Source organism: Citrus clementina, unplaced genomic scaffold, assembly GCF_000493195.1.
Source record: "Citrus clementina cultivar Clemenules unplaced genomic scaffold, Citrus_clementina_v1.0 scaffold_5, whole genome shotgun sequence".
Lineage (NCBI taxonomy): Eukaryota > Viridiplantae > Streptophyta > Magnoliopsida > Sapindales > Rutaceae > Citrus > Citrus x clementina.
In genome coordinates this window covers 22625263-22643019 of record NW_006262201.1, presented here as the reverse complement: position 1 = coordinate 22643019, position 17757 = coordinate 22625263, and the positions used below count along the sequence as shown (strand labels likewise).

Here is a 17757-nt window from a genome sequence, read left to right as displayed (position 1 = left end):
ACCTTCTACCCAAATTTCAACATGTCCCTAGAAGATCCCAACCTTCCCACAACACTGAAAGTCCAAATCCAGCTCCAAGGAGCAGAACAAATATCCACTTCCAAAATAGCCACTCTCTATCACCAGATAGTGTATCGATTGCAAAATCATACGCTATATCTCCCAACTGCACAAACAACCAGTGATGCACTGATGATTCTTGTAGACATAGATACAATTCCAACCATCATCCAGATCCCCAAACAAATTCAAAAGCAAGAGTTACTTCAACTCATGCCTTTGGAATGGCTTACTAATTATGATCAATTCCATCAGAATTCAGAACCTGTCCAGACGTCCCAAGCCATCTTTGAAAGAAGATCAGACGGACAAGTCAAGATGTCTTTTCAGACTCCTGATAAACCAAGCCCAGGTCCTCCACGGCTCTCTTATACTACTATGATCACTGCAGTCTCTACTGGACAAGAGCCAAATCTTCAATCTATGGATTTTCCTCAGAAGGGTATCCAGTGTGCCCTGACAAAGTCAACGGTCATTTCCTATAGGATGTTCCAGAAGCCCATATGTGTAATCCAGATTGTCCCTACTTGGATGACACAGATGATGACGAAGACTTTGAACTCATGAGACGAAGGAGAAAGAAAAAACCTTCTCCTCCTAAAACTCCATGTCGGCCCTATCTCCCAAGACCTCCGGATGATCCAGAATCAGATCAACCATTACCCATCTACAAAAAAGCACTCAGGCAACTCCAACAAGAATCCTCATTTAAGCTTGTTCCTACTCAACCAAAAATCAAGTCATGCTTGATGTTCTCATCTTCTAGCCAATCATACCAAGAATCCTTTCCTCCACTCGAAAGGCACACAGACCCTCAAACTAAAGTTGTTTCTCAACCCTATGTCCAATCACCGATCACAACCTCTGGAGCACCAGAAGCACCAAAACAGTATGAAGCAGTGCTAAACTGGCAAACCCAAAATGCCAGTGCTCAGAATCAAGCTCTCCACCATCTTGGTAAAAAGACTGACAAAGTGGCATCACAGGTGTCACAAACAGAAACAAAGGTGGACACAATCACTTCCCAACTTGAACAGATTTATTCAAATCTGTAAAACATAATCTCTGAATTAGATATCGATCTCAGAACAATGATTAACAATCGTATTTGGGGTCCCGCATTCAATAAGAAAGAAGCAGAGATCAAACAGTTGAAGGCAGAATTGGCTAGAATTGATGCTGACAAAACACAACCTTCCCTTTTCACCAAAACACAGTCCATACCTATACCAGCACCACTATTCACATCATACTAGCCTTTTTACACTCCTTCTAAACAATCAACTTACGATCAGTTCTTTGGTCTCTCCCATCTCCATAATATTCCTTCCGTTCCACCACCAAAAAGATCCAAATCAAAAGTCAAGATCTCAAAACCTCCACCCAAGGAAGATCTTCAAGTTCCAGAAGACTCTCCTAAAGCAACTCTTGAACCTCCAAAGAAAGACAAAGCTCCAGCTTACCAATACCATTATCAACAGATTGACACGCAAAACAATGACTCCGATTCAACCTCAGAAGAAAGTTTACCCTCCACAGATAATTTCAGCTCATCTGAACAAACGTCTTCAGACTTAGAGTCTCAATATGCAGATATTTCTGGTCTTCTCATGGCCACAAAAACAAAAGATCCTAGTACATCCACTTCTGTTGTCGACACTCCTATTGCCGAAGAATCTTCTGATGATAATGATGATGTCCAAGGCTCACAAACAGAACCGGCTCACTCTATCCCTCCGGTTTCTAAAAAGTCTTCCAAACCATCTTCTTCCCAATGGTTTACATTTGATGACATCCCTCGTCAAAAATGGCAAGCTCGACATCAAGAATTTACTGCATGGATTGATGTGCAAATGACCAGTCCCAATGCACAATCTCATAATGTTCTCCGAGAGTTTTGTTCCAGATTCACTGGATCTCTACGAGATTGGTTTGAAAGTCTAGGCAAATACAGACAACTCCAATTGATTCAAACTACCATTTCTATAGCTCTTGCAGTCATTTATGAGCAATTTATTGGAGAACCAGCCTCATCAACTGAAGCATCTCGAAAAGAATATCACCAGATGAAATGTTGTTCTCTTAAACGACATCACCTGGAAATGCATTACAAAAGGATGAGCATGCTTTATTAAAAACTGAATGGATTCAATGATCCATCCTTAAAGCATGTCTTTGCTGCATCTTTACCACCAGAGCTTCAGCCAAAGCTTCAGCCAGAGCTTCAAAGACAGTTGACAGCCTTTAACCTCAACATAGCAAATGTCTCCCTTGGAAAAATCTTTCAATTAACTATGCTATGCCTTGATAAGATCTGTGAGCAAAAAGATTTCTTCAAAGATCTTATTGAACACAAAAAACCCTTTGCCTCAGCCTGTAAAAAACCCTACCTCAAAATCCAGTGCAAAGATGACAAAAAGTGCACTTGTCCAACCACAAAAAAGAAACACTTTCAGAAGCATTTCCACATATCCTCTTCCAAAAAACCAAAGAAGCCTTACAGATACTTCAGAAAAAAAGGATCCTTCCTAGTTCAGACAGAAGAAACACAATCGTTGCTTTATTTGTAAGAAACGCCGACATTTTGCCCGTAATTGCCCAAATAAGTGAGCAAAAGTTGTTCGTCTCATTCAGCACCTACAACAATCTTCTATCCTTTCTGACAACGAAGAAGTTGAATCCATCTTCTCAGAACAATCCGAGAAAGATGATCATACAGCCTTCATCCTTGCTGATTCAACAGATTCATATCCAGATGACATTTCTGTAATCTCCACTATTCAAGAGATTAACCACATCCGCCCCACACTTCCTGGTCCATCAGTAAAAATTTCAGTCATCCCTTCTAAATTCCATAAACATGTCTCAGTTATTGGTTTCCTTGATACTGGCGCACAGCACAGTATGCTCAATCTTAAAATCCTTCCTCCAGACTATTGGGACAACAATCAACCATACAAATGGAAAGTTTTTGAAACTTCTCTCATTACCAAAAAACCCATTGGTATCCAGTTCTTCCCCAACTGTATCATTTGGCAAAAGATTGTTGGTTCATATTTGCCAGACAAAGATCTCCTCATCGGATTTGATATCCTCCAACTGGTAAAAAACCTTTTCATTACGCCAACATGCATTAAATTCAAACAAATGTTTATGCCATATACAGATGTTCTTTGTCTATATACATTGTCAGATACAGCTCCCCCTTATACCTCCATTTCCTAAAAGTTTCTAGAACTTTGTCCTGAAAATCACTCATATTTCACCCATCCATCACCACTTTGGAAAAATACACAATTTTTCACTCAATGAAGATGTCAATCCTACCAAAGCCACACATCCAAGGATGCCTCCATCTAATCTCACTCTCGCCAAGCATGAATGCACTCAATTGCTTTGGCAAGGCCTCATAGAACCTACTACTTCTGATTGGGCTTGTCAAGCTTTCTATGTTGAAAAATGATTTGAATTAGTTTGTGGAAAAAAGAGATTAGTGATTGATTACCAGCCACTTAATGCTTTCCTTAAAGATGATAAATTTCCTCTCCCCAAGATCCAGTCCCTATTCATTCATCTTCAAGGTGCAAAGGTATTTTCAAAGTTTGATCTTAAAGCTGGTTTCTGGCAACGTGGTATTTCTCCAGAAGACCGTCCCAAAACAGCCTTCTGTATCCCTGATGCTCATTATCAGTGGACGGTTCTACCCTTCGGTATCAAAGTTGCTCCATCCTTATTTCAAAAAGCAATGGTTAAGATCTTCTCTCCGATCCTCCATCATGCTTTGATCTACATTGACAACATCCTGTTGTTTTCCCATGACCACCAAACACATCAACAACTCCTTTCAGATTTCTTGGAAATCGTACAGACACATGGCATCATGCTTTCTGAAAAGAAAAGCAACATAGGAAAGGAATCTATTGACTTTCTTGGCATGGTCTTAAAAGATGGCCACTACTATCTAGGACCACACATTGCAGCAGAATTATTAAAGTTTCCCGACATAGATCTCACCAAAAAGCAAATTCAACAATTCCTTGGAATTGTCAATTATGTCAGAGACTTTATTCCCAAAGTTGCGGTCCACACTAGTCAATTATCACGCATGCTCAAAAAGATGGCTCCACCATGGGGTCTAGATCAGACAAAAACTGTGAAGTAGCTCAAAAAGATAGCCCAGTCACCTCCTCCACTCAAAATTCCCACTACCGGACAACGCATTCTCCAGACAGATGCTAGTGATGACTTTTGGAGTGCTATCCTCTTGGAAAAGATCAGTGACTTAGAGTCCTATTGCGGTCATGCAAGTGGACAGTTCATGATGCGAATCCCACAATGAAACTTTGAAACTCACACTTAAATTGTAGTTTCAACTTCCCAAGAAAGTTCTAAACTGATTTATGACAAACAAAACCTTGACTCAAGAAATAGCTCTGATACCAAATGATGTGAATCCCACAATGAAACTTTGAAACTCACTTAAATTGTAGTTTCAACTTCCCAAGAAAGTTCTAAACTGATTTATGACAAACAAAACCTTGACGCAATGCTTAAGAAAAGCATGAACCAAAGGTATAGAGAATGATATTGACGCCACACTCAAGAAATAGATGAGGAGGTGAGTGATAAGTCTAAATTTGGAACGCCACAAGAATGCAAATTCTTGATAAGTTCACTAGTTCTCAAAAGAACCAAAGAAAGAATAATCTTCAAATTCAAATAACATTATTCTCTTGATTATTATACATAGCAAGGTTGCTGAGTTTAAATAGGCTAAAAGAAACCCAAGATCCTAAAAATACAAATGGAAACATTGGAACAACCCTCCATGAAGTTGAATAATTAAAGAAGTCGTTTGAATTCCCAAGCCTGAACAAGCTATAATAAATTCATCATAACTCCTTCTAGAGAACTCCAAATCCAGCTCTGTAAAATGCATTGGAAAACTAACTTAATTATCTTTCCAACGGTATATAGCTTAATTCTAGCTCAATCAATACCAGATTTATTCCGAATTTGCCCTTTCTGCATTTGATCCAAATTGTGTATTTGGCTGCCCAATAGCTTGAATAATGCCCACAATGCCTTGTCTTCTCTCCAAGCCCAATTCATGATGTCTTGCATCTTGAATTGCATTTTCAATCCATATTTTCTCAATTAATCCATTTAATACAGCTTGCATCTTTTTAGCTCTAGCTCTTGTAATTGGGCCTCCATGAATGTGCAAAGGATCACTTGAAGCTTTAATGGTATTCCCTTGATGGTTCTCATCATTCCCCCTCTCTTCAAAAGGATTCGTCCTCCAATCGTCACCTACATCGAAAGGAGAAAGATCAGAAACATTAAAAGTAGCACTTACATTATACTCACCAGGAAGATCCAATTTGTAGGCATTGTCATTGATCCGTGCAACCGCTTGAAATGGACCATCTCCCCTTGGAAGCACGAAACGCCTTTGTGCTGGGAACCTCTCCTTTCTCATATGCACCCACACCCAATCTCCAAGCTGAAAAACCACTTGCTTACGTCCTTTGTTGGCTTGAGTAGCATATTGTTTAGTTCTCTTTTCTATGTGTTGTCGCGTTCTCTCATGCAATTGCTTGACAAATTCAGCTTTCTTTTTACCATCCATACTAGCACGCTCATCAATAGGTAAAGGTAATAAATCCAAAGGAGTTAATGGATTAAAACCATATACAATCTCAAATGGTGAAAATTTAGTAGCTGAATGGACAGTTCTATTGTAAGCAAATTCAACATGTGGCAAACATTCTTCCCAAGTTTTCAAGTTCTTTTGAATAATGGCTCGCAACAAAGTAGACAAAGTTCTATTTACAACCTCAGTTTGTCCATCAGTTTGTGGATGACAAGTAGTAGAAAACAAAAGTTTAGTACCCAACTTACCCCACAAAGTTTTCCAAAAGTGGCTCAAGAACTTAGCATCTCGATCTGAAACTATGCTCCTTGGTACTCCATGCAATCTGACTATTTCCTTGAAAAATAAATTAGCTATGTTTGTTGCATCATCAGTTTTGTGACATGGAATGAAATGTGCCATCTTTGAAAACCTATCAACAACAACAAAAACAGAATCCTTCCCCTTTTTGACTTAGGTAAACCCAAAACAAAGTCCATAGAAATATCAACCCAAGGTTCACTAGGTATGGGTAGAGGGTTATATAATCCATGGGGTAAAACTCTAGACTTAGCATGTTTACAAGTGATACACTTCTCACATATTCTTTCAACATCACGTTTCATATGTGGCCAAAAGAAGTGTTCTTTTAAAACATCTAAAGTCTTTGCAATGCCAAAATGTCCCATTAAACCTCCCCCATGAGCTTCACGCACAAGCAATTCACGCAAAGAACTATTAGGCACACACAATTTATTTTCTCTAAATAAGAACCCATCATGCTTATAGAACTTACCAAATGAAACTTTCTCACAAGCATTAAACACATTAGCAAAATCAGGATCATTAACATATAATTCTTTAATGTACTCAAATCCTAACAACTTTGCATTTAATGTAGAGATAAGTGCATATCTTCTAGATAATGCATCAGCCACCACATTCTCCTTACCTTTTTTGTATTTGATCACATAGGGAAATGGCTCAATAAATTCAAATCATTTGGCATGTCTCTTATGCAACTTACCTTGCCCTTTCAAATGCTTCAAGGACTCGTGATCAGTGTGTATAACAAACTCTTTAGGTAGAAGATAGTGTTGCCAAGTTTCTAATGCTCTCACCAATGCATACATCTCCTTGTCATATGTAGGATAGTTTAGGGCTGCTCCACTCAATTTCTCACTAAAATAAGCAATTGGATGCCCTTCTTGCATCAAAACAGCTCCAATACCTATACCTGAAGCATCACACTCAATTTCAAAAGTTTTAGCAAAATTGGGTAAAGCGAGTAATGGTGCCTAAACCAATTTCTCCTTGATTAGATTAAATGCCCTTTCTTGTTCACTACCCCACTTAAATCCCACATGTTTCTTCACAATTTCAGTCAATGGTGCAGCAAGGGTGCTAAAATCTTTCACAAATCTTCTATAAAAACTAGCCAAACCATGAAAACTTCTTACCTCACTTACACTTTTATGTGTAGGCCACCCTTTAATAGCCTTTACCTTCTCTTCATCAACCTCAATTCCTTTAGCACTTACAACATAACCAAGAAAAACAATCTGATTTGTACAAAAGGAACACTTTTTCAAGTTAGCATATAACTTTTCCTTCCTTAAAACAGTCAATACAGTTTGCAAATGTTCAATGTGTTCATCTAAGCCTTTGCTATAGATCAAAATATCATCAAAATAGACAACTACGAATTTACCAATAAAAGCACGCAAAACATGGTTCATTAACCTCATAAAAGTGCTAGGTGCATTAGATAACCCAAATGGCATCACTAACCACTCATATAAATCATATTTTGTTTTAAAGGCAGTTTTCCACTCATCTCCCTCTCTAATCCTAACTTGATGATATCCACTTTTAAGATCAATTTTACTAAACACACAAGAACCATGCAATTCATCAAGCATGTCATCAAGTCTAGGAATAGGATGTTGATACTTTACAGTGATTTTATTAATTGCACGACAATCAACGCACATCCTCCATGTGCCATACTTTTTGGGCACTAGTAAAACTGGTACCGCACATGAACTCATGCTCTCCCTCACATATCCCTTTGCCAAGAGTTCTTCAACTTGCCTTTGAAGCTCCTTTGTCTCCTCAGGGTTACTTCTATATGCGGGTCTATTAGGAATGGTAGCTCCAGGGACTAAGTCTATTTGATGCTCAATTCCCCTAATAGGTGGCAAACCATTAGGGACTTCATTTGGAAACACATCATCAAAGTCCTGCAAAAGAGTCACAATAGCACTAGGCAAAGAAAAGTTAAGCTCATTAGTATGTAAACAAGCCTCTTTGCACAAAAGTATAATGATAGGCTGTTTTGAAAAGAAAGCCCTCTTAACCTCGCTCTCTTTTGCAAACAAGTTCACTTGCTGCCTCTCTTTTCTCTTAACAATATTTTTTTTTTTCGTTTCACTTGTTTTTCTCTCAATCTCTCTTTTGTACTCTCATTTTCTTTTTTTGTATCACTCTCTTTTTGTATTGACATTTGATCCTCATACACTTGCCTAGGTGTTAATGGTGCAAGAGTGATTTGCTTTTCATTCATTACAAAAGAATATCTATTTAAGTAACCATCATGTGTCACACGCCTATCATATTGCCAAGGTTGCCCTACATCACATAGAACTTCATCCTTGTATCTCCCAATAGAGAATGAAACCAGCACTTGTTTATTTACTTTGACTTCCCCACAATCATTCAGCCATTGTAGCTTATATGGCCTAGGATGTTTCAAAGTTTTCAAATTCAATTTTTCAACTAAAATAGTGCTAGCCACATTAGTACAACTTCCACCATCAATTATCATACTACATACCTTATCTTTGATGTGGCATCTAGTATGAAAGATGTTATCACGTTGTACCTCTGCATCTTCTTTTACTTGCAAGTTGAGAGCACGCCTAACAACCATCAATTTACCATCAACATGATACTCTACGCCATCATTAGCATCCTCCAAAGGTGGCATAGGTTCATCATCTGATTCACTCTCGGTTTCAACATCTCCATCATCCCTCAAGATCATTACTCTCTTATTTGGGCATTGAGATGCAATATGACCTGTCCCCAAACATTTAAAACACTTAATATCTCTATTTCTAGAGTGTTGGGAATCAGATTTACCTTTGCTTTGGTTGCCTCCCTCTTTATGATCCTTGAATGGCTCAATCTTAGGCTTTAAAATAGCCTTTTCATCTTTGCTCCATTTTGACTTCCATGAGGAAGATGAACCCAAATTGGTTCTAGTGGAACCTTTCTTTTTCAGTTGGCCATGTGAACCATGTCTTCCAACTCTACATAGTGCTGCAAGTCAACCACATTAGCAATATCTTGATTTAAACCATGTAAAAATCTTGCCATAGTGGCCTCTCGTTCTTCTTCAATGTTGGCTCGAATCATGATTATTTCCATCTCCTAGTGGTAATCTTCCACACTTCTGGAACCTTATGTAAGACTTTGAAGCCTTTGGTGCAGCTTCCTACAATAATGACTAGGAACAAATCTCCTCCTCATAATGGCCTTCATCTCCTCCCAAGTGTTTATAGGCCTTTCACGATTTCTTCTTCTACTCAAAACAAGTTGATCCCACCAAATAATAGCATAATCAGTAAATTCAACAGCAGCTAGTTTTACCTTTTTCTCCTCAGAGTAGTTGTGGCAATCAAATAGTAGCTCCACCTTTTTTTCCCACTCCAAATAAACTTCCGGATCATTTTTACCTTGAAAAAAAAGGAATTTTTAGTTTGATACTCCCCAAATCATGATCTATACGTCTTGCCCTTCTATGATCTCTTCCACGCATGTCAACAGTGCCCTTCTAAGTCATCACCATCTTCTTCTCCCATGGCAGCACGCCCTTGATTACCTCTTACATTAGGAGCTATTGGTTGTTACCCCCTATGTAGATTGGCTATGACAGTGTCTTGCCTCTCCAATTTGTCATAGATCTCTCCAAACATCAGATTCATGCGCTCAAATTGTTGTTGCATGGCCTTGAGCATAATTGATTGGTCTATAGCTTCTTGATCTTTTGACATATTTGTGATCTGAAAAGAATGTTAGCAAAAAGACCTCACAACACTCCCTCACGTGTTTCACTCAATTTGATGTCACTTAACTCTCGTGTTTAACACACAAATTGGCTTTTTCCCTCTAATGATCTCACAAACTTTTGCCTTTTACCACACTCAATAAACACAATCAAGAAAAAAACCCAAGTGGCACACCAAATATGACAACAAAGAAAAGAAATTAAGAGAACACAAAGAATGAAAAGGAAATTGAAGAAAGGAAAGCAAGCAAGCGAAGCAACACAATTGATATTGTGTGTAAACAATGTCAAGGAGAATGAATAACTAAAATTCAATTTGATGAAAGTAGAAATACTTGAATCCTTTTGTAATTTTTTTTTGTACATTTTTTTCTCTCTTTATTTTTTTTGATAATCAAAATAAATAAGACATTCAAACCTGATTAGAAACTAGCTCTGATACCAAATGATGTGAATCCCACAACGAAACTTTGAAACTCACTTAAATTGTAGTTTCAACTTCCCAAGAAAGTTCTAAACTGATTTATGACAAACAAAACCTTGACGCAATGCTTAAGAAAAGCATGAATCAAAGGTATAGAGAATGATATTGACGCCACACTCAAGAAATAGATGAGGAGGTGAGTGATAAATCTAAATTTGGAACACTACAAGAATGCAAATTCTTGATAAGTTCACTAGTTCTCAAAAGAACCAAAGAAAGAATAATCTTCAAATTCAAATAACATTATTCTCTTGATTATTATACATAGCAAGGTTGCTGAGTTTAAATAGGCTAAAAGAAACCCAAGATCCTAAAAATACAAATGGAAACATTGGAACAACCCTCCATGAAGTTGAATAATCAAAGGAGTCGTTTGAATTCCCAAGCCTGAACAAGCTGTAATAAATTGATCATAACTACTTCTAGAGAACTCCAAATCCAGCTCTGTAAAATGCATTGGAAAACTAACTTAATTATCTTTCCAACAGTATATAGCTTAATTCTAGCTCAATCAATACCAGATTTATTCCTAATTTGCCCTTTCTACATTTGATCCAAATTGTGTATTTGGCTGCCCAATAGCTTGAATAATGCCCACAATGCCTTGTCTTCTCTCTAAGCCCAATTCATGATGTCTTGCATCTTGAATTGCATTTTCAATCCATATTTTCTCAATTAATCCATTTAATGCAGCTTGCAACTTTTTGGCTCTAGCTCTTGTAATTGGGCCTCCATGAATGTGCAAAGGATCACTTGAAGCTTTAATGGTATTCCCTTGATGGTTCTCATCAGTTCAAAGATTCAGAAAGAATTATCATGTGATTTACAAGGAAATTCTTGCGGTAAAATATGGAATCAAGAAGTTTGAATTTCATCTCATCAGCCACAATTTCCTCATCAGAATGGACAACAGTTCTTTTCCAAAGATCTTTGACTTGAAGAACAAATTGCTTCCTGACAAGTAATTGCTCAACTTAAAGACATGGTTTGCAAAGTATGACTACACAGTCCAACACATCAAAGGTGATAAAAATCTTTTCCCTGATTTCCTCACCCGACCATCTATAAAAAGCCCTGCTCTCATCTCTTCCATCCAAACCATCCCAATAATACCCATGTATCGCACACTCCCCTTCAAGGCTCTCACTCAAAAAGCTTTTCCTCTCAACCTCACTTTCCGTACATCTTTCCAAATCCAAACCTTCGTAAAGAAATTCCTTTTCAGGTATTTCATGAATGTTCATAGAACCAAACTCAAAAGGTTTCCCTCTCTATGCTTAGAACATATGTTCCTCTCTGGTTTCACCAGTGTTCCCAGTCTCACCATCTCTGAAGATGAGTTATGATACATGTGGTGTCTCATAGTCCTGTTTGCTACAAAGCTTATTCTTCTTGTCCGACCAACCCTTAGGCATATCTCCACACCTGATCATGCACCCACACTTCTCTGGACACTCCTTGAATGGTTTTCACCACTCACTTGGTGGTATAAACAATTACAAAATTTATCTAACTTTCATCAGTTAGATCGAATTCCAGATCAAGAAGCAGATATGTTTACTTCGGTATTCATAGTCCATAGGACATATTTCCAACATCCTCAGACAAAAGATTACTGGACACAGGACATGGCGTATGAATGGAAAACTTTCCCTCATCCTTTCCCTCTTGACCATGATCCTACAATCATCTCCACTCTCAAAGCCTACTTGTTAGAACTCAACAATGTCCAACCTGTCCCAACAGACATTCACCACACCTCCATTGGTCCTTCCCACACTCTTGAGATTCTACCAGGCACTCAAATATGTACTCCAGGATCCAGTTCCAGTCCTAATGGCATTCTTGTTCGAGAACAAAGGCCTAACTACACCAATGTTCTCTTCCAAGACGCTCAAGACCCTTGGGCAAACTTTCAATCCTTATTACAGACCCAAGACACTCAGTACACCGTTATTGAACCAAGCTCTTCGTCCACTCCAACTAAAGCACAATGACCAACAAGCCCCGAATTAGATGAAGACATCCTGATTTACCAAGAGATCCAAAGAGCAAAAGAAGAATATGAAAATGAAACCGGTGACGTGTCCCCATCTAGATTTCCCTCAACTCCATAATCACCTCACATGGCTACAGAGTCATCCGGGAATCTCGGTTTTTCCTGCTTTCAATAAAAGACATGGGTTCTACCTTGTCTAAAGTGTGTTTTAACTTTTATGCTTTTGCTTTTGCTTTAATTATGGTTTGCTTTTGCTTTATGCTTAAAGAAAAGATAAGGGTCCTGTCTTATCTTTATCTTTATCTTTATTTTAGCTTTCCAGCTCTATTTAAGAGCTCTTTCGTCTTTGTAAAATTCATATTGCCATCAATAATATTTCGAAGTTTTTCTTAAACTTCTATGGCTTCCTAAGTCTCTCTTCTTCTTTTAGGTAACGAAGAAAATACTTGAGTTATTAAACTAAGAGCGTTCATCTCTATTTTCTAGGATCTTGTGTATCAGAAAAGTCCTGATTTATTTATAAAATCGATTTAAAATAAAACTGTTTTCTCACAACATTCACCCTCTTTGAAGGTTAGAGGTGACCTATTTTCCGGTGGTATCTTGATCAATGGCTTTTGCTTTTTTAGGTTTTATATCTCAGGAACTATAGGTATATCGGCTGGAAACTAGAACTTGCGGACTACTGGTCCAAAGGATAGTCTAGCACTATCATAGTTCAAGTATAACAACGCCACGTACCTGTTGGGTAAATACACATGGGTATTGTTCTTAGCTATTAAGGTCAACCTTTGATGCACTTAGAGTTTTATGTAAAAAGGTTCAAAATGAAAAGGGATATCATATTTCTTGTATTAGAAATGATCATGGTGGAGATTTTGAAAATCATGCATTTGAGAATTTTTGTAATGATTTTGGTATCAAACATAAATTTTCATCACCTAGGACTCCACAACAAAATGGAGTTGTTGAGAGAAAGAATAGGTCTATCCAACAAATGGCTAGGACCATGTTAAATGAGAATGCATTGCCATAATATTTTTGGGCTGAAGCCGTCAACACCGTTTATTATGTTTTAAATCATGTGTTGATTAGACCTTACCTCAATGAAACTCCCTACAAGCTTTGGAAAGATAGAAAACCCAACATTAGTTACTTCAAAGTTTTTGGATGCAAATGTTTTATTTTGAACACAAAAGATAATCTTGGTAAATTTGATCCAAAATCTAATGTTGGTATTTTTCTTGGTTATTCAAATACAAGCAAAGCTTACAAAGTGTATAGGAAAAGAACTTTGATTGTGAAAAAATATAATCCTTCCTCAAGGAAGAAAGTTTTTATTGATGATGATACCAGTCGGGGTTAGAGTACGTGGCGTTGTTATTCCAAAACTACAACAGTTTGAAACTGTTCTTTGGTCCAGTAGTCTGCAAGTTCGGGGTTCCAGCCGATATACCCTAATCCTTTAGATATCAAACCAGTAGAAGAAAACCATCTCCCACAATACCACCCAAAGACATATTCTTGTACAGTCAAAGGGCGATCGATTCCGTAAAAGATATCAGTAAATGAAATGGAAATTCACTGAATTTGGACTTTTCTGATGCACAAGATCCTTACTCAAAGGCAAGTGCAGAGCATACTCAGTATAGAGATAGAGATGAAACGCTCTTAGACTAATGGCTCAAGTGTTAACTTGTTCCCTAGAAGAAGAAAAGAACTTAGAATGACATGAGAGGAATAACTATGTACTATTCGTACTATTCAATAGAAAATTTCAATAGAAATTACTAAAATTTCTGTAGTCTGCGGGTTCTTTTGTCTCCATTTCCATGCTTGTCTTCGGACTCGAAATTCAAAATAAAGGAAAATGCGAATCCTACGGATTGTTTTCTAATAATTCATGATGAAGATTATCATATTTCCCCATTTCAATTCGATATGAGATCTACAAATCTCCTTTTCGTAGATGTAGAATTTTTTGTTGTAATTCTCCTCCTTTTTTTTTTTTTCAAGGAATTGTTTAGTTGTCCAAAAACAAGTAACGGCGGGAGATAGGATTCGATAAAAATAACAGAACGCGAAAAATGCCTAAAATAATTCTAATAATCTAGATTTGTCATGCCCGCGTTGTTGTATTAGACCCAAGGGTTCTTTCTTGACCTACCTACAACGCGTGGGCTTTATCCTTTATAGATAATATGGAAAGACAAAATAGAAAATCTATAAAGGAAAAGATAATAGGAGTTCTTACTTAGTTTTAGAATCGAATTGAACCGAAATCAAAATTTTCTTTTTTGAGTGATCTGATTGTGCGATACCTTTTTTCTTCTCATTTGAGATATTATGGGAATGAACCCACCGCTGAACCTAATGAGTTAAAAATATAAAGTAAATAAAATAAAGTAAAAAAGAAATAAAAAAGAAAAAAGTAAAGCAAAGGTTATTTAAAGTATTAAAGTAAAGAAAAAAGTATTATAAGGTGGTCACTCTTTAGTCGAAAATGTATTTGATACAATAAAAAAGAAAAAATTAAAATACAAAATAGAAGCGATTCCTCAAAGTTACATGGCATAGTTTTTAGTATTTTTTTAATATTAGTTGATTCAAGAGTTGCCCACTCAATCTGTTGATTCGGAATCGTGGGATGGGTCGCTGTAAAAGACGATGAATTGGTTTCTTTTTCTATCCCTGCCACTCATTTTTGTTAGTACCTTCTAGAATACTTGAAGAATCAAAACTTTCAATTGAAGGTATTCTTTCAATGGGTAGAGCATTTTTGCTTATCTTCGTATCGTCCAAAAGTGGAAACTTAGGGAAGTGCTTTATAAACATATGTATAAAAAGAACATATTTCCTTTAGCTCTGTCATGCCTACTATAACTAGTTATTTTGGTTTTCTACTAGCGGCTTTAACTATAACCTCGGCTCTATTTATTGGTCTGAGTAAGATAGGACTTATTTGAAATTAATTGAATGAATAATTCATAAAAAGAAACCCTTCTGTGGTATTCCACATATTGTCTAGTTCCTTACCGTACCACGTTAATTACCAATTATTGGTTATTGAGATTCCTAGGCAGGCGGATTAATATTTAGGAATAGATATTACCTCTCTTTTTAACCTTTCAAATTCAAAAAAAATAAAATCAAATTCAAATGATTGAAGTCTTTCTATTTGGAATCGTCTTAGGTCTAATTCCTATTACTTTGGCTGGATTATTCGTAACCGCCTATTTACATACAGACGTGGTGATCAGTTGGACCTTTGATTAATTAACATCTCTTTTTTTAACTGACCCCTCCCTTCTTTATTTATCCGAGGGGGAGGTCAGGGTCAAATTCAGATTGCTGTTCAATTATTTCAGTTCAGTGTGTATGGTTTTAGATCTAAGACGACAAGAGCGGAATCACGCTCTGTAGGATTTGAACCTACGACATTGGGTTTTGGAGACCCACGTTCTACCGAACTGAACTAAGAGCGCTTTCTTATCACAACGAAAAAGGCTGGAAATAAGGAGATTCTCTTTTTTTACCCCAACAATTCTTGTATGTGTATACTATCATATATCATAAAATAGAAATTTATGTATGTCAAAATGAAATCGATCGAAAAAAAAAAAAAAAAAAGATCTCGCGTTACTGCTGCTCTGAGCGGTAATTGGTAGGGATGACAGGATTTGAACCCGTGACATTTTGTACCCAAAACAAACGCGCTACCAAGCTGCGCTACATCCCTTTCAATTGGCCTACAATATCATTGTAAAGAATCCCTGTCTTGTTTTCCACATCCTTATTTTTTATTCCCTCTAGTGATATGCAAAATGGATCTTGCCTTTTCTTGTTTTTGGTCTCATATCATATACCATATAATAATAATTTATTATTATTTTTCTTGGGAATTCGCAGGTGTAAAGTGACCCATTTTCTGTTTTAAGAAAAAAAAAAAAAAGAAAATCAAATCTTATATACCGAATCATTGCGCATTTCAATTTGAATTAGGGATTCCGCGCACAAATACAAGTGGGCCTTTAACTACATATACATCTCTTACCATAATATATTCCAATAGGGAATACAAAAACAAAAAAGAAGGAGGATTTTCAATGCGAGATCTAAAAACATATCTTTCCGTGGCACCGGTACTAAGTACTCTATGGTTCGGGTCTTTAGCAGGGTTATTGATAGAAATCAACCGTTTATTCCCCGACGCATTGACATTTCCTTTTTTTTCATTCTAGTTATTGAACTGGAACGGGGTGAAGAAGATTCGAGCTAGAATCAAATATTTGTGACTAATCTCTCTTTCCCCTCTTTTCGTTTTTTTGTTTTACAATTAGAAAGAAGGAAAGCGAAAGAAAAAAGGTGGCTTCAACCTCAGCGAAACCCGGGTTCAGGCTCCGATTAAATTAATTATTAATTATCCAGTTAAAAGCAAATAGACAGGTAAAAGAAAACGGAAATCGAAATATGGCTAGGGTAAGAGTATCCTCCACTACAAGATCCTTAAATGAAATACTGGACTGCGATTTAGCAATATAGTTAGAAATTCTTGTATTACTTATTATTTTTTATTTTGATTTCCTATTTATTTACTATATTGATTGCATAAAATCTTTATTTCATAAGTTTTTTTTGAGTGGTTAGCAACTTCTATTTTTTTGTCCCGTGCTTCTTATTCGTTGCGGGTCGGAAAATAGAAAAGTTGGGTGAATCAAAAACCCCAAGGAGGTTCATGGCCAAGGGTAAAGAGGTCCGAGTAAGGGTTATTTTGGAATGTACTAGTTGTGTTCGAAACGGTGTTAATAAGGAATCAAGGGGTATTTCCAGATATATTACTCAAAAGAATCGACACAATACACCCAGTCGATTGGAATTGAGAAAATTCTGTCCCTATTGTTACAAGCATACACTTCATGGGGAGATAAAAAATAGATAGAGTCAAGCCGCGTGCTTTTGTGTCACCCTTCCAAGGGACATGAAAAACTAATCTAGATATATATCTAGATTATTTCATATATTTTACTAAAAACAAATAAATAAATCTAGACAAACCAAATCCTATAATTGATTCTATAAATCATTTTTTGATTTCATCGAAATGGTATTTTAGGGATAAGGAATAAACAAATTATGGATAAAACCAAGCGACTCTTTCTTAAATCCAAGCGATCTTTTCGTAGGCGTTTGCCCCCGATCCAATCGGGGGATCGAATTGATTATAGAAACATGACTTTAATTAGTCGATTTCTTAGTGAACAAGGAAAAATATTATCTAGACGGGTGAATAGATTGACCTTAAAAGAACAACGATTAATTACTATTGCTATAAAACAAGCTCGTATTTTATCTTCGTTACCTTTTCTTAATAATGAGAAACAATTTGAAAGAAGTGGGTTGACCGCTAGACCTCCCGGTCTTAGAACCAGAAAAAAATAGGCTTACTCTTCAATCAAAATAAAATCAAATCCGAAGAATGGATTTTTCTTTGTTTTGTTCAAAAATCT

At 36.8% G+C, this 17757-nt stretch overlaps 1 non-coding gene and 1 pseudogene across 1 annotated transcript; both read right to left on the bottom strand.

Moving 5' to 3' along the window:
• Positions 1-5049: 5049 nt before the first annotated feature.
• Positions 5050-9518, bottom strand: LOC112098032 (annotated as a pseudogene).
• Positions 9519-15661: 6143 nt separating this feature from the next.
• Positions 15662-15735, bottom strand: TRNAW-CCA. Its single transcript has one exon. It is a non-coding gene; the product is annotated as a tRNA-Trp (tRNA).
• Positions 15736-17757: the final 2022 nt, after the last annotated feature.